Below are 22,027 nucleotides of genomic sequence, written 5' to 3'. Positions count from 1 at the left end.
CGCCGTGTTGGTTGTTGATCCGTTCGTGGTTGTGGTCGTGTCAGCCACCTTGCTGGTTGTCGGTCCGTTCATAGTTGTGGTCGTGTCAGCCACCGTGCTGGTTGTCAGTGTTGCTGCAGTTGTGGTCGTGTCAGCCACCGTACTGGTTGTCGGTCCGTTCGTAGTTGTGGTCGTGTCAGCCACCGTGCTGGATGTCAGTGCGGCCGAAGTTGTGGTCGTGTCAGCCACCGTGCTGGTTGTCAGTGTTTCTGCAGGTGTAGTCATGTCAGCCGCCGTGCTGGTTGTCAGTGTAGCCGATGTTGTGATTGTGTCAGCAACCGTGCTGGTTGTCGGTCCGTTCGTAGTTGTGGTCATGTCAGCCGCCGTGCTGGATGTCAGTGCGGCCGAAGTTATGGTTGTGTCAGCCACCGTGCTGGTTGTCGGTCCGTTTGTAGTTGTGGTCTTGTCAGCCACCGTGCTGGTTGTCAGTGTAGCCGCAGGTGTGGTCATGTCAGCCGCCGTGCTGGTTGTCAGTACTGACGCATGTGTGGTTGTGTCAGCCGCAGTGTTGGTTGTTGGTCCGTTCGTAGTTGTGGTCTTCTCAGCCACCATGCTGGTTGTATGTGTAGCTGCAGTTGTGGTTGTGTCAGCCGCCGTGTTGGTTGTTGGTCCGTTCGTAGTTGTGGTTGTGTCAGCCGCCGTACTGGATGTCAGTAGGGCTACAGTTGTGGTCGTGTCAGCCGCCGTGTTGGTTGTTGGTCCGTTCGTGGTTGTGGTCGTGTCAGCCACCGTGCTGGTTGTCAGTGTTGCTGCAGTTGTGGTCGTGTCAGCCACCGTACTGGTTGTCGGTCCGTTCGTAGTTGTGGTCGTGTTAGCCATCGTGCTGGATGTCAGTGCGGCCGAAGTTGTGGTCGTGTGAGCCACCGTGCTGGTTGTCAGTGTAGCTGCAGGCGTAGTCGTGTCAGCCGCCGTGCTGGTTGTTAGTGTAGCCGATGTTGTGATTGTGTCAGCAACCGTGCTGGTTGTCGGTCCGTTCGTATTTGTGGTCGTGTCAGCCACCGTGCTGGTTGTCGGTCTGTTCGTAGTTGTGGTCGTGTCAGCCGCCGTGCTGGATGTCAATGCTGACGCAGGTGTGGTCGTGTCAGCCGCCGTACTGGATGTCAGTGCAGCTGCAGTTGTGGTCGTGTCAGCCGCCGTGCTGGATGTCAGTGCTGACGCAGGTGTAGTTGTGTCAGCCGCCGTGTTGGTTGTTGGTCCGTTCGTGGTTATGGTCGTGTCAGCCACCGTGCTGGTTGTCGGTCCGTTCGCAGTTGTGGTCGTGTCAGCCACCGTGCTGGTTGTCAGTGTAGCTGCAGGTGTGGTTGTGTCAGCCGCCGTGCTGGTTGTCGGTCCGTTCGAAGTTGTGGTCGTGTCAGCCACAGTGCTGGATGTCAGTGTAGCTGCAGGTGTTGTCGTGTCAGCCGCCGTGCTGGTTGTCAGTGTAGCCGATGTTGTGATTGTGTCAGCAACCGTGCTGGTTGTCGGTCCATTCGTAGTTGTGGTCGTGTCAGCCAACGTGCTGGATGTCAGTGCGGCCGAAGTTGTGGTCGTGTCAGCCCCTGTGCTGGTTGTCAGTGTATCTGCAGTTGTGGTTGTGTCAGCCGCCGTGTTGGTTGTTGGTCCGTTCGTAGTTGTGGTCGTGTCAGCCGCTGTGCTGGTTGTCGGTCCGTTCGTAGTTGTGGTCGTGTCAGCCACCGTGCTGGTTGTCAGTGTAGCCGCAGGTGTGGTTGTGTCAGCCGCCGTACTGGATGCCAGTAGGGCTGCAGTTGTGGTCGTGTCAGCCGCCGTGCTGGTTGTCGGTCCGTTCGTAGTTGTGGTCGTGTCAGCCGCCGTGCTGGATGTCAATGCTGACGCAGGTGTGGTTGTGTCAGCCTCCGTACTGGATGTCAGTAGGGCTACAGTTGTGGTCTTGTCAGCCACCGTGCTGGTTGTCGGTCTGTTCGTAGTTGTGGTCGTGTCAGCCGCCGTGCTGGATGTCAATGCTGACGCAGGTGTGGTCGTGTCAGCCGCCGTACTGGATGTCAGTGCAGCTGCAGTTGTGGTCGTGTCAGACGCCGTGCTGGATGTCAGTGCTGACGCAGGTGTGGTCGTGTCAGCCACCTTGCTGGTTGTCGGTCCGTTCATAGTTGTGGTCGTGTCAGCCACCGTGCTGGTTGTCAGTGTTGCTGCAATTGTGGTCGTGTCAGCCACCGTACTGGTTGTCGGTCCGTTTGTAGTTGTGGTCGTGTCAGCCACCTTGCTGGATGTCAGTGCGGCCGAAGTTGTGGTTGTGTCAGCCACCGTGCTGGTTGTCAGTGTTTCTGCAGGTGTAGTCGTGTCAGCCGCCGTGCTGGTTGTCAGTGTAGCCGATGTTGTGATTGTGTCAGCCGCCGTGCTGGTTTTCGGTCCGTTCGTAGTTGTGGTCGTGTCAGCCACCGTGCTGGTTGTCAGTGTAGCTGCAGTTGTGGTCGTGTCAGCCGCCGTGCTGGATATCAGTGCGGCCGAAGTTGTGGTCGTGTCAGCCACCGTGCTGGTTGTCAGTGTAGCTGCAGTTGTGGTCGTGTCAGCCGCCGTGCTGGATATCAGTGCGGCCGAAGTTGTGGTCGTGTCAGCCGCCGTGCTGGTTGTCGGTCCGTTCGTAGTTGTGGTCGTGTCAGCCACCGTGCTGGTTGTTGGTCCGTTCGTAGTTGTGGTCGTATCAGCCACCGTGCTGGTTGTAAGTGTAGCTGCAGGTGTGGTCGTGTCAGCCGCAGTGCTGGATGTCAGTGCAGCTGCAGTTGTGGTCGTGTCAGCCACCGTGCTGGTTGTCAGTGTAGCTGCAGGTGTGGTTGTGTCAGCCGCCGTGCTGGTTGTCGGTCCGTTTGTAGTTGTGGTCGTGTCAGCCGCCGTGCTGGTTGTCGGTCCGTTCGTAGTTGTGGTCGTGTCAGCCGCCGTGCTGGATGTCAGTGCGGCCGAAGTTATGGTTGTGTCAGCCACCGTGCTGGTTGTCGGTCCGTTTGTAGTTGTGGTCTTGTCAGCCACCGTGCTGGTTGTCAGTGTAGCCGCAGGTGTGGTTATGTCAGCCGCCGTGCTGGTTGTCAGTACTGACGCATGTGTGGTTGTGTCAGCCGCAGTGTTGGTTGTTGGTCCGTTCGTAGTTGTGGTCTTCTCAGCCACCATGCTGGTTGTCAGTGTAGCTGCAGTTGTGGTTGTGTCAGCCGCCGTGTTGGTTGTTGGTCCGTTCGTAGTTGTGGTCGTGTCAGCCGTCGTGCTGGTTGTCGGTCCGTTTGTAGTTGTGGTCGTGTCAGCCACCGTGCTGGTTGTCAGTGTAGCCGCAGGTGTGGTTGTGTCAGCCGCCGTACTGGATGTCAGTAGGGCTACAGTTGTGGTCGTGTCAGCCGCCGTGCTGGTTGTCGGTCCGTTCGTAGTTGTGGTTGTGTCAGCCGCCGTGCTGGATGTCAATACTGACGCAGGTGTGGTTGTGTCAGCCGCCGTATTGGTTGTTGGTCCGTTCGTGGTTGTGGTCGTGTCAGCCACCGTGCTGGTTGTCAGTGTTGCTGCAGTTGTGGTCGTGTCAGCCACCGTGCTGGTTGTCGGTCCGTTCGTAGTTGTGGTCGTGTCAGCCACCGTACTGGTTGTCGGTCCGTTCGTAGTTGTGGTCGTGTCAGCCACCGTGCTGGTTGTCAGTGTAGCTGCAGTTGTGGTCGTGTCAGCCGCCGTGCTGGATATCAGTGCGGCCGAAGTTGTGGTCGTGTCAGCCACCGTGCTGGTTGTCAGTGTAGCTGCAGTTGTGGTCGTGTCAGCCGCCGTGCTGGATATCAGTGCGGCCGAAGTTGTGGTCGTGTCAGCCGCCGTGCTGGTTGTCGGTCCGTTCGTAGTTGTGGTCGTGTCAGCCACCGTGCTGGTTGTTGGTCCGTTCGTAGTTGTGGTCGTATCAGCCACCGTGCTGGTTGTAAGTGTAGCTGCAGGTGTGGTCGTGTCAGCCGCAGTGCTGGATGTCAGTGCAGCTGCAGTTGTGGTCGTGTCAGCCGCCGTGCTGGTTGTCGGTCCGTTTGTAGTTGTGGTCGTGTCAGCCGCCGTGCTGGTTGTCGGTCCGTTCGTAGTTGTGGTCGTGTCAGCCGCCGTGCTGGTTGTCGGTCCGTTCGTAGTTGTGGTCGTGTCAGCCGCCGTGCTGGATGTCAGTGCGGCCGAAGTTATGGTTGTGTCAGCCACCGTGCTGGTTGTCGGTCCGTTTGTAGTTGTGGTCGTGTCAGCCGCCGTGCTGGTTGTCGGTCCGTTCGTAGTTGTTGTCGTATCAGCCACCGTGCTGGTTGTCGGTCCGTTTGTAGTTGTGGTCTTGTCAGCCACCGTGCTGGTTGTCAGTGTAGCTGCAGTTGTGGTCGTGTCAGCCGCCGTGCTGGATATCAGTGCGGCCGAAGTTGTGGTCGTGTCAGCCACCGTGCTGGTTGTCAGTGTAGCTGCAGTTGTGGTCGTGTCAGCCGCCGTGCTGGATATCAGTGCGGCCGAAGTTGTGGTCGTGTCAGCCGCCGTGCTGGTTGTCGGTCCGTTCGTAGTTGTGGTCGTGTCAGCCACCGTGCTGGTTGTTGGTCCGTTCGTAGTTGTGGTCGTATCAGCCACCGTGCTGGTTGTAAGTGTAGCTGCAGGTGTGGTCGTGTCAGCCGCAGTGCTGGATGTCAGTGCAGCTGCAGTTGTGGTCGTGTCAGCCGCCGTGCTGGTTGTCGGTCCGTTTGTAGTTGTGGTCGTGTCAGCCGCCGTGCTGGTTGTCGGTCCGTTCGTAGTTGTGGTCGTGTCAGCCGCCGTGCTGGTTGTCGGTCCGTTCGTAGTTGTGGTCGTGTCAGCCGCCGTGCTGGATGTCAGTGCGGCCGAAGTTATGGTTGTGTCAGCCACCGTGCTGGTTGTCGGTCCGTTTGTAGTTGTGGTCTTGTCAGCCACCGTGCTGGTTGTCAGTGTAGCCGCAGGTGTGGTTATGTCAGCCGCCGTGCTGGTTGTCAGTACTGACGCATGTGTGGTTGTGTCAGCCGCAGTGTTGGTTGTCGGTCCGTTCGTAGTTGTGGTCGTGTCAGCCACCGTGCTGGTTGTCAGTGTAGCCGCAGGTGTGGTTGTGTCAGCCGCCGTACTGGATGTCAGTAGGGCTACAGTTGTGGTCGTGTCAGCCGCCGTGCTGGTTGTCGGTCCGTTCGTAGTTGTGGTTGTGTCAGCCGCCGTGCTGGATGTCAATACTGACGCAGGTGTGGTTGTGTCAGCCGCCGTGTTGGTTGTTGGTCCGTTCGTGGTTGTGGTCGTGTCAGCCACCGTGCTGGTTGTCAGTGTTGCTGCAGTTGTGGTCGTGTCAGCCACCGTACTGGTTGTCGGTCCGTTCGTAGTTGTGGTCGTGTCAGCCACCGTACTGGATGCCAGTGCGGCCGAAGTTGTGGTTGTGTCAGCCACCGTGCTGGTTGTCGGTCCGTTTGTAGTTGTGGTCGTGTCAGCTGCCGTGCTGGTTGTCGGTCCGTTCGTAGTTGTTGTCGTATCAGCCACCGTGCTGGTTGTCGGTCCGTTTGTAGTTGTGGTCTTGTCAGCCACCGTGCTGGTTGTCAGTGTAGCCGCAGGTGTGGTCATGTCAGCTGCCGTGCTGGTTGTCAGTACTGACGCATGTGTGGTTGTGTCAGCCGCCGTGTTGGTTGTTGGTCCGTTCGTAGTTGTGGTCGTCTCAGCCACCATGCTGGTTGTCAGTGTAGCTGCAGGTGTGGTCGTGTCAGCCACCATGCTGGTTGTCAGTGTAGCCGCAGGTGTGGTCGTTTCAGCCGCCGTGCTGGTTGTCGGTCCGTTCGTTGTTGTGGTCGTGTCAGCCACCGTGCTGGTTGTCAGTGTAGCTGCAGTTGTGGTCGTGTCAGCCGCCGTGCTGGTTGTCGGTCCGTTCGTAGTTGTGGTCGTGTCAGCCACCGTTCTGGTTGTCAGTGTAGCCGCAGGTGTGGTCGTGTCAGCCACCGTGCTGGTTGTCAGTACTGACGCATGTGTGGTTGTGTCAACCGCCGTGTTGGTTGTTGGTCCGTTCGTAGTTGTGGTCGTATCAGCCGCCGTTCTGGTTGTCGGTCCGTTCGTAGTTGTGGTCGTGTCAGCCACCGTGCTGGTTGTCGGTCCGTTCGTAGTTTTGGTCGTGTCAGCCACCGTGCTGGTTGTCAGTGTTGCTGCAGTTCTGGTCGTGTCAGCCACCGTGCTGGTTGTCAGTGTAGCTGCAGGTGTAGTCGTGTCAGCCGCCGTGCTGGTTGTCAGTGTAGCCGATGTTGTGATTGTGTCAGCAACCGTGCTGGTTGTCGGTCCGTTCGTAGTTGTGGTCGTGTCAGCCACCGTGCTGGTTGTCGGTCCGTTCGTAGTTGTGGTCGTGTCAGCCACCGTGCTGCTTGTCAGTGTAGCTGCAGTTGTGGTCGTGTCAGCCGCCGTGCTGGATGTCAGTGCGGCCGAAGTTGTGTTCGTGTCAACCACCGTGCTGGTTGTCGGTCCGTTCGTAGTTGTGGTCGTGTCAGCCACCGTGCTGGTTGTCGGTCCGTTCGAAGTTGTGGTCGTGTCAGCCACCGTGCTGGATGTCAGTGCGGCCGAAGTTGTGGTCGTCTCAGCCGCCGTGCTGGATGTCAATGCTGACGCAGGTGTGGTCGTGTCAGCCGCCGTACTGGATGTCAGTGCTGACGCAGGTGTGGTTGTGTCAGCCGCCGTGTTGGTTGTTGGTCCGTTCGTAGTTGTGGTCGTGTCAGCCACCGTGCTGGATGTCAGTGCGGCCGAAGTTGTGGTCGTGTCAGCCACCGTGCTGGTTGTCAGTGTAGCCGCAGGTGTGGTCGTGTCAGCCGCCGTGCTGGATGTCAGTGCAGCTGCAGTTGTGGTCGTGTCAGCCACCGTGCTGGTTGTCGGTCCGTTTGTAGTTGTGGTCGTGTCAGCCGCCGTGCTGGTTGTCGGTCCGTTCGTAGTTGTGGTCGTGTCAGCCACCGTGCTGGATGTCAGTGCAGCTGCAGTTGTGGTCGTGTCAATCGCCGTGCTGGTTGTCGGTCCGTTCGTAGTTGTGGTCGTGTCAGCCACCGTGCTGGTTGTCAGTGTAGCTGCAGGTGTGGTCGTGTCAGCCGCCGTGCTGGATGTCAGTGCAGCTGCAGTTGTGGTCGTGTCAGCCGCCGTGCTGGATGTCAATGCTGACGCAGGTGTGGTCATGTCAGCCGCCGTGCTGGATGTCAGTGCAGCTGCAGTTGTGGTCGTGTCAGCCGCTGTGCTGGATGTCAGTGCGGCCGAAGTTGTGGTCGTGTCAGCCACCGTGCTGGTTGTCGGTCCGTTCGTAGTTGTGGTCGTGTCAGCCACCGTGCTGGTTGTCAGTGTAGCTGCAGGTGTGGTCGTGTCAGCCGCCGTGCTGGATGTCAGTGCAGCTGCAGTTGTGGTCGTGTCAGCCGCCGTGCTGGATGTCAATGCTGACGCAGGTGTGGTCATGTCAGCCGCCGTGCTGGATGTCAGTGCAGCTGCAGTTGTGGTCGTGTCAGCCGCTGTGCTGGATGTCAGTGCGGCCGAAGTTGTGGTCGTGTCAGCCACCGTGCTGGTTGTCGGTCCGTTCGTAGTTGTGGTCGTGTCAGCCGCCGTGCTGGATGTCAGTGCGGCCGAAGTTGTGGTCGTGTCAGCCACCGTGCTGGTTGTCGGTCCGTTCGTAGTTGTGGTCGTGTCAGCCACCGTGCTGGTTGTCGGTCCGTTCGTAGTTGTGGTCGTGTCAGCCACCGTGCTGGTTGTCAGTGTAGCTGCAGTTGTGGTCGTGTCAGCCGCCGTGCTGGTTGTCGGTCCGTTCGTAGTTGTGGTCGTGTCAGCCGCCGTGCTGGTTGTCAGTGTAGCTGCAGGTGTGGTCGTGTCAGCCGCCGTACTGGATGTCAGTGCAGCTGCAGTTGTGGTCGTGTCAGCCGCTGTGCTGGATGTCAGTGCAGCTGCAGTTGTGGTCGTGTCAGCCGCTGTGCTGGATGTCAGTGCAGCTGCAGTTGTGGTCGTGTCAGCCGCTGTGCTGGATGTCAGTGCGGCCGAAGTTGTGGTCGTGTCAGCCACCGTGCTGGTTGTCGGTCCGTTCGTAGTTGTGGTCGTGTCAGCCGCCGTGCTGGATGTCAGTGCGGCCGAAGTTGTGGTCGTGTCAGCCACCGTGCTGGTTGTCGGTCCGTTCGTAGTTGTGGTCGTGTCAGCCACCGTGCTGGTTGTCGGTCCGTTCGTAGTTGTGGTCGTGTCAGCCACCGTGCTGGTTGTCAGTGTAGCTGCAGGTGTGGTCGTGTCAGCCGCCGTGCTGGATGTCAGTGCAGCTGCAGTTGTGGTCGTGTCAGCCGCCGTGCTGGTTGTCAGTACTGACGCATGTGTGGTTGTGTCAGCCGCCGTGTTGGTTGTTGGTCCGTTCGTAGTTGTGGTCGTATCAGCCGCCGTGCTGGTTGTCGGTCCGTTCGTAGTTGTGGTCGTGTCAGCCGCCGTGCTGGATGTCAGTGCAGCTGCAGTTGTGGTCGTGTCAGCCACCGTGCTGGTTGTCGGTCCGTTTGTAGTTGTGGTCGTGTCAGCCGCCGTGCTGGTTGTCGGTCCGTTCGTAGTTGTGGTCGTGTCAGCCGCCGTGCTGGATGTCAGTGCAGCTGCAGTTGTGGTTGTGTCAGCCGCCGTGTTGGTTGTTGGTCCGTTCGTAGTTGTGGTCGTCTCAGCCACCATGCTGGTTGTCAGTGTAGCTGCAGGTGTGGTCGTGTCAGCCGCCGTGCTGGTTGTCGGTCCGTTCGTTGTTGTGGTCGTGTCAGCCACCGTGCTGGTTGTCGGTCCGTTCGTAGTTGTGGTCGTGTCAGCCACCGTGCTGGATGTCAGTGTAGCTGCAGGTGTAGTCGCGTCAGCCGCCGTGCTGGTTGTCAGTGTAGCCGATGTTGTGATTGTGTCAGCAACCGTGCTGGTTGTCGGTCCGTTCGCAGTTGTGGTCATGTCAGCCACCGTGCTGGTTGTCGGTCCGTTCGTAGTTGTGGTCGTGTCAGCCGCCGTGCTGGTTGTCAGTGTAGCCGATGTTGTGGTCGTGTCAGCCGCCGTGCTGGTTGTCGGTCCGTTCGTAGTTGTGGTCGTGTCAGCCACCGTGCTGGTTGTCAGTGTAGCTGCAGGTGTGGTCGTGTCAGCCGCCGTGCTGGATGTCAGTGCAGCTGCAGTTGTGGTCGTGTCAGCCGCTGTGCTGGATGTCAGTGCGGCCGAAGTTGTGGTCGTGTCAGCCACCGTGCTGGTTGTCGGTCCGTTCGTAGTTGTGGTCGTGTCAGCCGCCGTGCTGGATGTCAGTGCGGCCGAAGTTGTGGTCGTGTCAGCCACCGTGCTGGTTGTCGGTCCGTTCGTAGTTGTGGTCGTGTCAGCCACCGTGCTGGTTGTCGGTCCGTTCGTAGTTGTGGTCGTGTCAGCCACCGTGCTGGATGTCAGTGCAGCTGCAGTTGTGGTCGTGTCAGCCGCCGTGCTGGTTGTCAGTACTGACGCATGTGTGGTTGTGTCAGCCGCCGTGTTGGTTGTTGGTCCGTTCGTAGTTGTGGTCGTATCAGCCGCCGTGCTGGTTGTCGGTCCGTTCGTAGTTGTGGTCGTGTCAGCCGCCGTGCTGGATGTCAGTGCAGCTGCAGTTGTGGTCGTGTCAGCCACCGTGCTGGTTGTCGGTCCGTTTGTAGTTGTGGTCGTGTCAGCCGCCGTGCTGGTTGTCGGTCCGTTCGTAGTTGTGGTCGTGTCAGCCGCCGTGCTGGATGTCAGTGCAGCTGCAGTTGTGGTCGTGTCAGCCGCCGTGCTGGTTGTCGGTCCGTTCGTAGTTGTGGTCGTGTCAGCCGCCGTGCTGGATGTCAGTGTAGCTGCAGTTGTGGTTGTGTCAGCCGCCGTGTTGGTTGTTGGTCCGTTCGTAGTTGTGGTCGTCTCAGCCACCATGCTGGTTGTCAGTGTAGCTGCAGGTGTGGTCGTGTCAGCCGCCGTGCTGGTTGTCGGTCCGTTCGTTGTTGTGGTCGTGTCAGCCACCGTGCTGGTTGTCGGTCCGTTCGTAGTTGTGGTCGTGTCAGCCACCGTGCTGGATGTCAGTGTAGCTGCAGGTGTAGTCGCGTCAGCCGCCGTGCTGGTTGTCAGTGTAGCCGATGTTGTGATTGTGTCAGCAACCGTGCTGGTTGTCGGTCCGTTCGCAGTTGTGGTCATGTCAGCCACCGTGCTGGTTGTCGGTCCGTTCGTAGTTGTGGTCGTGTCAGCCACCGTGCTGGTTGTCAGTGTAGCTGCAGTTGTGGTCGTGTCAGCCGCCGTGCTGGATGTCAGTGCGGCCGAAGTTGTGGTCGTGTCAGCCACCGTGCTGGTTGTCGGTCCGTTCGTAGTTGTGGTCGTGTCAGCCGCCGTGCTGGTTGTCAGTGTAGCCGATGTTGTGGTCGTGTCAGCCGCCGTGCTGGTTGTCGGTCCGTTCGTAGTTGTGGTCGTGTCAGCCACCGTGCTGGTTGTCGGTCCGTTCGTAGTTGTGGTCGTGTTAGCCGCCGTGCTGGTTGTCGGTCCGTTCGAAGTTGTGGTCGTGTCAGCCACCGTGCTGGATGTCAGTGTGGCCGAAGTTGTGGTCGTGTCAGCCACCGTGCTGGTTGTCGGTCCGTTCGTAGTTGTGGTCGTGTCAGCCGCCGTGCTGGTTGTCAGTGTAGCCGATGTTGTGGTCGTGTCAGCCGCCGTGCTGGTTGTCGGTCCGTTCGTAGTTGTGGTCGTGTCAGCCACCGTGCTGGTTGTCGGTCCGTTCGTAGTTGTGGTCGTGTCATCCACCGTGCTGGTTGTCGGTCCGTTCGTAGTTGTGGTCGTGTCAGCCGCCGTGCTGGTTGTCTGTGTAGCCGATGTTGTGGTCGTGTCAGCCGCCGTGCTGGTTGTCAGTGTAGCCGCAGGTGTGGTTGTGTCAGCCGCCGTGCTAGATGTCAGTGCAGCTGCAGTTGTGGTCGTGTCAGCCACTGTGCTTGATGTTTGTCCGTTCGTAGTTGTGTTCGTGTGAGCCGCCGTGCTGGTTGTCGGTCCGTTCGTAGTTGTGGTCGTGTCAGCCACCGTGCTGGTTGTCAGTGTAGCTGCAGGTGTGGTCGTGTCAGCCGCCGTGCTGGTTGTCGGTCCGTTCGAAGTTGTGGTCGTGTCAGCCACCGTGCTGGATGTCAGTGCGGCCGAAGTTGTGGTCGTGTCAGCCACCGTGCTGGTTGTCGGTCCGGTCGTAGTTGTGGTCGTGTCAGCCACCGTGCTGGTTGTCGGTCCGTTCGTAGTTGTGGTCGTGTCAGCCACCGTGCTGGTTGTCCGTCCATCCGCAGTTGTCGTTGTGTCAGCCACTGTGCTTGTTGTCAGTGTGGCCGAACTTGTAGTCGTGTCAGCCGCCGTGCTAGTTGTTGGTCTGTTTGCAGATGTGGTCGTGTCAGCTGCCTTGCTGGTTGTCGGTCCATTCGCAGTTGTCGTCGTGTTAGCCGCCGTGCTGGTTGTCTTTGCAGCTGCTGTTGTGGTTGTTTTAGCTGCCGTGCTGGTTGTGGGACCGTCATAAGTTGTTGTCGTGTCAGCTGCCATGCTGGTTGTTAGTGTGGCCGCAGGTGTGGTTGTGGCAGCTCCTGAAATATTTAGGATCTTTACCAGACTTAATCCCACACTCCTTTCCAACTAAGTTAAATGATCAATCATGCTCTAAATGATTTCTACTTCAGTTACCACTAGATCCATGCAAGCTGTTTTTATGCCCAAAAACATTAATTATACCCATATGAGAATTTGCATTTCAAATTCTTCAGTTTTTATTGTACAATTATCTATTTTCAGCTGTAGACATTTGCAAATGTTAGATGCTTATGTTGGCCTCTAGTTGTCTTTGCTGTGTTTGCATAATAATAGGTCAATGCACTATCTCTCCATTGTATATAAGCAAAGAAATGTATCTTTTAAGATAATAATAGATCATAGTTAGGCTAAGATCTGTAACTTTGGAAACAAGAAAAAGACATCAGCGATATTATTGAAATGACCCAGGATGTGAGCTGCCATCCAGGGCAAGGTCTTGGCCTTCTTTAACCACTGACGGTAGCCTCCCAGGCAAATGGACGGGCCAGAACAGAGCGGTTGGCTCAGAGCAGAGGCTGAGGCACGTAAACCTCTTGACATGTGAACTATTGGTATTGCACGAAGAGTTAAGTATAAGGAACTAACTGTTGGGTTTCTGACAGCCTCTGAAATAGGAGTGAATTAATTATTGACCATTCACAGTGCCCACGTGGACATACTGGAGAGGAAAACAAAAACTCCCATCAGGAGAAAATAAACCTCTGGGGGTCCCAGCCAAATGGGTGCACTCCAGGCAGCAAGCCATTTTATTGAGTATGGACTCCAGCTGCAATGCTGTAACTGAGAAGATGCTGCATTGACCCAGAAGCAGACATGGCTTTGAACTTATCTGTATGTCTACTAAGTGAAGCGAAAGAGAAACTGGGACTGAGAAGATGGCATGAAAGGAATGAACCTGGGGCCAACCTGGATGCTGTGGATAGAGACACAAACAAGACAAGGATAAAGACAAAGGACAGCTGCTGACTGAGCCAGAAGTAGGATGCTGGACAGACTCTGGGCTGTGGAGATGGTATCTGTAGCAGCAGAGGACCAAAAGGACAAACCTAAGGCCAAATTGGACGCTGGGGATAGGGACACAAACAAGACAGGGAAATGAGTCATAGGACAGCTGCCCACTGAGCCGGAGATAGGACCTGGGGCCGAGGAAATGGCAGTAGTAGCAGCAGAGGATGAGAGGAATGAATGGACCGGGGCCAAATCTGACGCCCGGGATAGAGACATGAAAAAGACAAGGGATGCAAGTTATAGGACAATTGCTGACCGAGCCAGAGGTAGGAACCCCAGACAGACCCACTCCCGCAGAGATGGCATCAGTGGCTGCAGGGACAGCGAGGGAGGAGCTTTGGGATGAACTGGATGGCGGGGAATGAAAGCAGAAGAGAGCACAGGAGAAAAGGCAGGAGTAAAGAAAATGAAGGAAAGAATGCAGCGCGGGGCTTGAGATTCGGAGGAGTGAGTTTAGACATGATAATAAAGAGAAGAGGAGGAAGCAGAATCAAGGAAAACAGATACGGACTGAGAAAGAATGCCGAAAGAAGAAACAAACAGGAAAAATGCAGAACAGATGATCCCTGGAGTTTGCAGTGACGGTGCTTCTGTCACCATATGCAAAAGTATGCTGAATAGCCACAGATGATGAACTTCGGAGACAGTAAAAGTTTCTTAGGTGTGTTTCGATTAAACAGGTTAGTTAGAAGGCGCAAAAGTTGGATTTCTCTTTTCCCTGCTTGTCTGAAGCACAGTCCTAAATAAATGTGGGAGGTGAATGCAAAACAAGCAGCATTTTTTCCCCCATTTTAACTTTCTTGCATGTTATTCGGAGCGCGAATGAAGTCCGATAAACGCAAGGAGAGGCTCAACAGCTCAGCGGGCTCAGGGCTCAGGAGATGTGGAAGTTTAGTGGAAGCCCAGGACTTGTTTATTGTATACTGAAAGGATATTAGTAGAGTGTGATCATTACAGGTTGTCCTACTGCACAGATGATGAGGTACATGAATATGGAAATATTATATAGAGAGTAGAGATTGAGGGCAGTTGGTTAGGCAGTTACAGAGTTAGTGTTGTAAGAGTCATAGAGTACTGTGTTAATAAAGTGTACGTTCATCATTAAAAAGCTGTGTGGTTAATGACCGCCGATAAGAACATAACATATACCTTTGATAGGTAAAGTTCAGTAAAGAGTTTTGGTGACGTGGTGCTACTGTCCAGATCGTAATCGGAGGAAAGGTTTCTAATGGACGGGGCACAATTTGTGAACATGACGAGTTTGCGCTTGTCCAGAGCAGCCCAGTTGTTTTTTTACAGAAGAAATAACAGGATGGTCGTGACCACTGTTACTTCTAAACCGCGCGGCCACGCACCAAACTCAGGGAATTTTTTTGCGCAGAAAAAACAAATTGACTGTGGATGTTGGCATTTTCCCGTTAATGTTGACCTTCACGTGTATCTACGGTTGTGGCTCTAGTCTAACTTATTTACTGTCTTTGACATAAGTTAGCGCACTATTTTATGCTTTCCTCATTACTGTTTATAATGTGTAGCCTCATTGTGAGGCGTTACGTAGAGAGACAATAGTATAAATGTTTGAACCGCCACCGTACTTGCATCAAGCGCAGATTGCGAACGCGGATTCAATCTGATGAATGGAGTTTTTAATGAAAGTTCGGGAGGAATGAAGGCAGCCGCGCTCATTCGACACAGCTGCTGCAATTCTCACTAATCCTGACGTAAGCAACTGGTCTCCATGAATATCTGTAGCGGTGAGGCTTATTAATAAGAAAGAATTAAGTGTTCTGAGCTTTCCCAAATGAGGCCCCATTTCTCTGTTCATCTCTGTGGTGCAGCCACAGAGAAACTATTCATGCAGGCTGATTTAAGGTTTCCTAGGACAGCTCCTAAAGGGGGATGCACTTAGCTAAGCCTGGCTATCATGATCAATGGTCATCCATTGGCGCCTATCTGTCTAGGGAGTGCCAGATGGACATCTGGACTGCATTCCTAAGTGTCAGGAGTAATAGACTCATATCTCACCTTGATCAACCAATCAGGGACTGGTAGGGCTGAGTAACCCACGTGGGACTCTGATGCCCATGGAACTTTCAGCCAATCAACGAGCTGAAGTTCCTCCAGGTAAAAACAGGCAACACAGAGAGCCTGAGAGATTCAGAAGGGATTCAGGAGAATTCTGTGGACTTTTCTAAAGGGAATTCAAAGGAGAATTCCAGGGCAGGACGGCCCAGGAGCAGAAGGCTCCCAAGGGCAGGACATTCTCGCAGCACGCCTCCTGACCATCCTGAGACTCAGCCCGGACAACCATGGAACGGCCAGTGTGTCTGAGTGCCAGAACTTTCCTTTGTTCTAAGAGTCTAGAGCGGAGGTTGCCAGAGAGTAACCAGAGGATCCACCCGAGGTTAGCATCAGCAGCAGGCCTCGTGAACAGGTCGGAACTGTGGACAGCTGAATCACTATTCAGAACTAGCTCTTCGTCGGGAACGAACCGGTCCTCTTCCTGACTTGCTGGGACCCACAGTCATCTTTTCTCCTGTGCACAAACTTTGCTAGTTAAAGCCAACACTAACTAGCCTGTCAGTGAGCATCTGCAGCGCACTGTCGCAAGCCGCACATCACAGCCTGGCACACAGCCAGAGAGCGCGGATTGGACAGCAACAGCCTGCAACTGTTTCTTTGAGCCCGCAGGAGATCTGAATCCCCAGAGATTGGATGAGTATTCAACTTCAATGCATTACAGCTCGAGAATTCAATTGTTATCCGAACCAGTTGATATCAATTTAATTCCTAAGAGTTATTTACTTGTTTTGAGTATCTAATGTAGAAGTTATAACCAAGTTCATTTATGAAACGGTCTTAATGAATGATATACTGAACGTATGTCCTCTTGATATGTGTAACACTTTGTAACTGATTGAATATATCTTTTGTATTCTGATAACCCTCTCGATAAGATCTGTTAGGTTTATATGCATATTCTATGTATTAATAAATGTATCCTCGTGTATTAGTACCTGTGTGTGCGTTGTTTGAGTTATATCGCATGGTTGGATTCTAAAGCCATCAAAAGAATCAATTTTGTGATTTACTGCTACAATTAATAATTGTTCCAGTAAATGCCCAAACCCTACAGAACTGGTGCCTTCAGAGAGCTACATTACATTTAATTTGGCTATGGCAACGTTACATATTTGGCGTCCCTGGGCCGGCTATGATTACATATTTGACGTCCCTGGCTGGACGTGGCAAGACTGAAATGAATCAACCAAGCGGAATAATTCAATATAAAACGCCGCGGGTTTCATACACGACAATACAGTGTGCTGAAAGCCGAAAGGAAAAAAGTTCCCCTTGCTCTTTAAGCAGTGCTTGATTGTTTTGTGATCTTTTGCAATCTACCAGGTTGATTGCATACTTGATCTTGTGGTTTTCTGTGGTAAAACTGTGATTTCGTACTTAAAAGTAATACTCTTTAAGTTTAACGATGGTTGCTAAAAGGTCTGAATTTGAGTCGCTATTAAGCACTCTCTCTAGCAGCGACAGGTCTGACCACGATCTCTTCTATATCTCCGTCAGCGGAGAAGCTAGAATAAATCTCCATTCTCTGAGAGAGCTAGCGAAGGACATAGAGAGATTTGACCCCGCAGTGTCAGAGAATAATATCGAGAGTTATATTCAGGACCTCAGGTATAACCTACAGTACCTGCCAAACGCCACAGAACAGGAGAAAGTGTTTCTGGTCAGGAAAACTACCAGCAGAGCTGTACATGAGTGGATGGCTAGGCAGATGAAAAAAGTCTGTAATGATTTTGAGGAGCTGTGTCAAGCACTTATCGAGGAATACAGTGCGTTTATTGACCCTACTGCCGCGATAGCCGCCGCCCTTAACATTAAGCACGAGAGAGCAGAGTCCCCTCGCGAATATTACGAGAGACTTAGACGAACTTATTTTGCAGGGCGAAATGATGAGGGTTGCGAAGAGAACACACATTTCAAGGGTTTATTCATTGCGAATCTCCACCCGTCAGTCAGAAAGATGATCTTAACGCATACAGATGCACAGACCATGAAAATGACTGATATTAAGAGATTCGTGCAGAAAGCCTGGGAGTATGATGTCCAAAGTCGCTCTGAGCAAAAAAGCTGTTAAAGTGACTGTGTTCGCCATCAGAGCCAGCAGGGTTAACTCCCTCCTGCTCGAAGGAGCACAGGCTCCTGAGCTGGCTAAGCCCCGTTCCAAAGCAGGCACACAGGACAGCACCCAGCGTCCTAAGTGCCATGAGAACACCGGGGGAGGGAAAGGGCTAGAAAAGGCTGAACAAAAGGATTCAGTAGCCGCCCGCCTGGCCAGGCTTGAACAAGCTTTATTAGGACAGAGACAACCGCTCCCCAAGGCTGCCGGAAGCGTGAATGAGCTGATACTCTCCACTGGAGGAGGCGGAGACCCGCCCCCTCTCCCTCCCTCAGTCTATCTGATTGAGCGGAAGGGTTCCTGCCTGGATGAGGTCAGCCACTCCCAAGTGAGTGCTGACTCCACCCCTGAAGTCACAGAGCAGGCAGTAAAACACAGAGGAAAAGCAGGAAGCTTTTACCTCAAGGCTGCCATGGGAGATGTCTTACACAGTGAGACACTGATTGACACTGAGGTTGAGAGGTGTTTGATGTCACACGGCAAGCTCAAACGGGTAGAAAAAGAAAAGGGCATGCGACTCAGAGAGGAACCTTTGGTGGATCACCAGAAAGGCAAAGTGTGGAAACAGGTCAAGGCTCCTAAGCCTTCTGTACAGAAGGAAAGGGGGGCCAAGAGGCAGACTGTGCTCACACAGTGCCCACCGAACACAGAAGCCTATGTGGAGATTCCTTCTGTTCCCTCTGGACAAGAAATACAAATATTTTCTTGTTCCCCGAATATACAGGGAAGTCGTGTCCCGGCCGAGGTCCCAACAGCCTCCCTGCCACAGGAGCGGTGCTCCAAGCAGCCGCCTGATCCACCAGGTAAAGCACACCCCTTTTACATCCCTAAAGAGGAGCAGATCTCCCCACCTGGCGATGAAAAGGAGCTTTCCCTGTGTACCCTGGCACCCAAGAGGGGTCAGGACCACCACCCTGCAGTGGTGGAAGGGATCCAGATGGCAGGAGAGCAGGTTGGTGATGTAGCCCTCACCCTTAGCCCTGAGAGGTCCTCTATTAGTGAGGATCTGCTTGAGCAGCTGTCACAGGGCCACCGCCAAGTGCCCCTGGTGCAACATTCACAGGTTAGACAGGAGGTCCAGCTGGACGCTGAGACTACTGCACTGTGGACACACCCGATGCCAGATGCCGATTCCCTCTGCTGTGACCCAGGGAACCTGCAGTCAGGTAACATTATTTCTCACAACTACCAGGTAGTGAGTGAGACTGACCTGATTGTTCCTGCCTCAACGGCAGGGTTGCCAACACACCCAGTCCCCCAGAAGGGACAGGGAATGAAAGCCGAGCCGGTTGTCTTACAGCCACCAGCTCAGTCTGTCAGTCTGAGTCTGACCAACAGTGGTTCAGCCAGACTGGAGCTGGATGGTCAAGCCACCCGCCTGCCAGTGCAGGGCATCGCAAAGAGGGGTGTCAAAATCCCCGCCTGCACTGACATGGGCCTGGTGAGTGATAGTGAGTTCAAAGACAGTGAACTAGCTATCCCAGTGCTGGGGCAGCTCCCTGAACCCCTAGCGAGGGAAGGGGGGAGCGAGCAGGTGTCCTACACCCACGCCCAGCGAACGATTGTAAACATGCCGATAGAGGGATTCCTCAATCAGGAAGTGTGCAGGGTGGACCTGAACAGTGAGAATGGGATAACAATCCCAGATCAATCAGGTGCTCCAGATGACCACTCAGCCGAGGGTCAGGCATGCTCCACCGCTGCACCACCCCCTGCAGGGTTCCTAGAGCACAGGCATGAACAAATCGAAAAAGCAGATGCCCTGGAAAAGGAGGAGCGGCATCAGCAGCTGCGTCAGATTTCCCCAGATTTCCAGGATGTTGGTGCCCAAGATGCCACATGGCATACTGAGAAAGACACCATGTACACACTGCACCAGCTTAGAAAGGCAGCAGTCACTCAAAAGGAGATGACTGGGATCAGCCACCCAAAAAGACTTTTGGGAGGACTGATTGCTGCCGCCACTGTTGTGCATTTGCTATTTCTGGTAGGTTTGTGTGCTACTGGCACTCTCACCCTTACTGCCCCAAGAAGGCAGGTGTCAGAAATGCCAGAGGGTAGTGACAGACTGTATTAACAGCAGCAAAAGTTGGAAAGCTTAGGGAAAACCCTACAGGCAACTTCCTATGCAACAGGGTTAAACCTTATTCCCCAAACAGTGGACATGATTGTCGGTGTTATACAGTAGGTTTATGCTTGTGTGCAACAGGCCAGAATGTTGACACAAGACCTGTTAAGGGAGTTTAGTGCCACTGTAGCCAGTCTAGCCATGGCACAATTCCCAACCCACTTGATTCCACTCTTCTCAGTAGAGGAGTATGTGACATTAACCCCATCGCTCATAGCTCACCCAGAAGGCAATCCAAGATTGAATTTGGTTCCAAATCTTGAGATGGGTATGGCTACCAAAGCTATCCATTGGCTGTGTCTAAACGATTCACCAATGAAGGGTGTAAAGCTACTAACGAGCAGAGGGAGGTTAATGAACCCCATGAAGAGCAGGTGGGAAGTAAATGGCTGGTCAGCACACCACATATCAAACATCACCCTCTCCTCTATCTATTCTTCTGCCAAATTTTGCACAAAGAGGGAACTTCTCTCTCCGCCCGGCCACCTCAATTATGCCATGCATATCATTCCCCAAGGACGGTCTACCTTCTCGACCTCGCCTCTTCCGTGCCCTCTCTTTACCACCACATAAGCCCTTCAGCCAACTGTAAATCCAAGCTCAGGCTTTGGCAGCTTCTCTTGGCCAACTGGAATGGCATATCTCTCTTCTACGATGACCTCCTCTCTGACACTGAGGATATCCAGCTTTTCACAGATGCAGCCCCCTCGGTTTCGGAGGCTATTACAAAGGCCAATGGTTTGCGGCCCCTTGGCCTCCTGATTTCTCTCCAATCCCTCTCGCCAACCAGTCATCAGCCTTGTTAGAAATATTTCTAATTGTCGTTGCTGCTTCTCTTTGGGGCCACAATTGGAAACAAAAACCATCCTCATCCATTTTGCCATCCATGCAGTAGTTCATATAATCAACAAAGGAAGGTCTTCATCCCAATCCATCATGAAATTCCTCTGCCGCCTTAAATGGATTTCTCTCACATCAATTCATCCGCGCAGTTGCTCACATTCCAGGCCACCTTAATGAGATAGCTGACTCTCTCTCTCGCTTTCAATTCAGGAACTCGGCACCAGATGCAAGACCGAACCCCTGCACAGTACCTCCCTATTCGGAACTCACGTTCCTCCGAATCATCCTTTCCATCGCTACCTCCAGCTGGCCCAGCAAACTATCCTCTTAGGGATCACCCCTTGAACTCTCAATTCTTACTGCACTGCCTGGAAGGGCTTCCAATCCTTCCACCTCTCCGCGAACATAAAATTCAGTTCTTTCGATATTCTCACCGTATCATCCTTCGTTTGCTATCGTAGAAACTCACTCAAGGTACGAGCATCCACCACCAAAGTATACCTGTGCGGCATCCACTCCTTTTCGGCATGATCTGTCCATGCCTTATCTACCCTCAAATTACTCTCCTTAAAGACTTTCGGTGGCTTGAAAAACCACTTCCGAACCTACGCGCACCACTTACCTCAGACATCCTTGAATCCTGCATCTACGTTGTCAGGTCAGGTTACCACTCACCCTGGGTCGACCACCCTCTTGAATCTTTATTCTTGTTAGCCTTCTTTATCTCCCTAAGGTGCTCCGAAATTACCGCTAATTCCACATCCTTCAATCCTTCTTCTCAACCCTGCTTATCCAACATCTCCATCTTATCTTCCGAGACACTGACCTTCTATCTCAAGAAAAGCAAAACCAACCAACTCGGATCTGCCACTCTCATCTATTATTTCAAACTCTGTTCCTACATAAGCCCTTACGAGCCTCTATCCCATTACGCACATCTTCGCACCTCTGCCGGAGCTTCGCCTACTGTCCCTCTGTTCGCAAATGAGAAGGGCCATATCATGATACCCTCCTAAACAATTCTCCGGGCACTCCTAGATCAGGGGCCGCATCCTCCGGATGCGCTCGCCAAGGCATATCCCAGTATCTCATCAAGCAACTCGGCCATTGATCCTCCGAGGCTTACCATGCATACATTAAAACTAACCCCGGTATCCTCAAGCAGGCACTTTCTCTCCTCAGCTGAATTGGCCCAATAATCTTTTGTTTTTGTTTTTCTGCACTGGTGACTGGGGGTCCCGCTTGGTTCTTTTGGGGGTCCTATCCTCCCCGTCCAACGGCCGGGAGGTTGGCCCTCAGCCAAGCGGGTTACGCCAAATCTCCACATCACAATAAACAATTCTAATTTCTCCCAAGCTTTCGGCTGCTGTCATTCCTCGTGAAACATTATAAAAACAAAGTCTCGAAACCGCCTGGTAGTGTTACATTTAGACATGCTTGTGAGAAATAAATCGTACCAAAACAATGGACCGATTAATCTCGACAAGGTGTATATGCGATGGTTGTCATTGAAAAACAGACACCAGAAATTATAACAATATGGTTGTCGTGTACAGAACGAGTTAGATATCAACTTCAGTGGGTAGGATAGAAGTGAAGACTATCATTTTCAGTGACATACTGACTTGCCTTTTTTTATAGTAAAAGAACAAGTAATAGGTTTATTCCATGCTGAAAAAAAAGAAAAAAGAAAACACAACGTTTCTTTCGTGGAGCCTTCTTCAGGTGTCTGAGAAGGTGCCTTCTTCACACCTGAAGAAGGCTCCACGGCCGAAACGTTGTGTTTTCTTCCTTCTTTTTTTTCAGCATGGAATAAACCTACTGTATAACTTGTTCCTTTGCAGCCTACGCATGCTGACGCAGCTACCCACCTGAACTTTTTTTTATAGTGATTAGTGAACTCTTAAACTTGATTTTCGAAGTTAAAGATAAGCAGTGCGTGATTTGCATTATAGCTGCAATGTTGTGAATTTAAAAAGTCTATGGTAAAACTGTTTGCATTACAAGCACGATACTAAGTATGCAAGTAAAGGGTTTATTGCAATTCACATCATCAATCAACTGTTGGAACAAACATCAAACGAAATGTCAGAAAGTAAACATTTGCACGTTGCAAATGGAATCTTCAAGGTCCTCATAAAGGTTTTTTATCATTCGGGAGGGGCGGTTCACGCATAATTAACGAAATCAAAAATTCAGATCATGTGGCAAAACAAATAGGTCTTCATGGGAGTCGTTAAATAACACAATTTTGCAATAAATTATCCGTCAACCCAGTCGGTAGTGCTTGAAAACGTCTCTTAAAACTACATGTTGTACGGTAGGTA

The sequence above is a fragment of the Lepisosteus oculatus genome, chromosome 3 (assembly GCF_040954835.1).
Source record: "Lepisosteus oculatus isolate fLepOcu1 chromosome 3, fLepOcu1.hap2, whole genome shotgun sequence".
NCBI classification, from domain to species: Eukaryota; Metazoa; Chordata; class Actinopteri; order Semionotiformes; family Lepisosteidae; genus Lepisosteus; species Lepisosteus oculatus.
Note: the sequence above shows the minus strand (reverse complement) of the source record.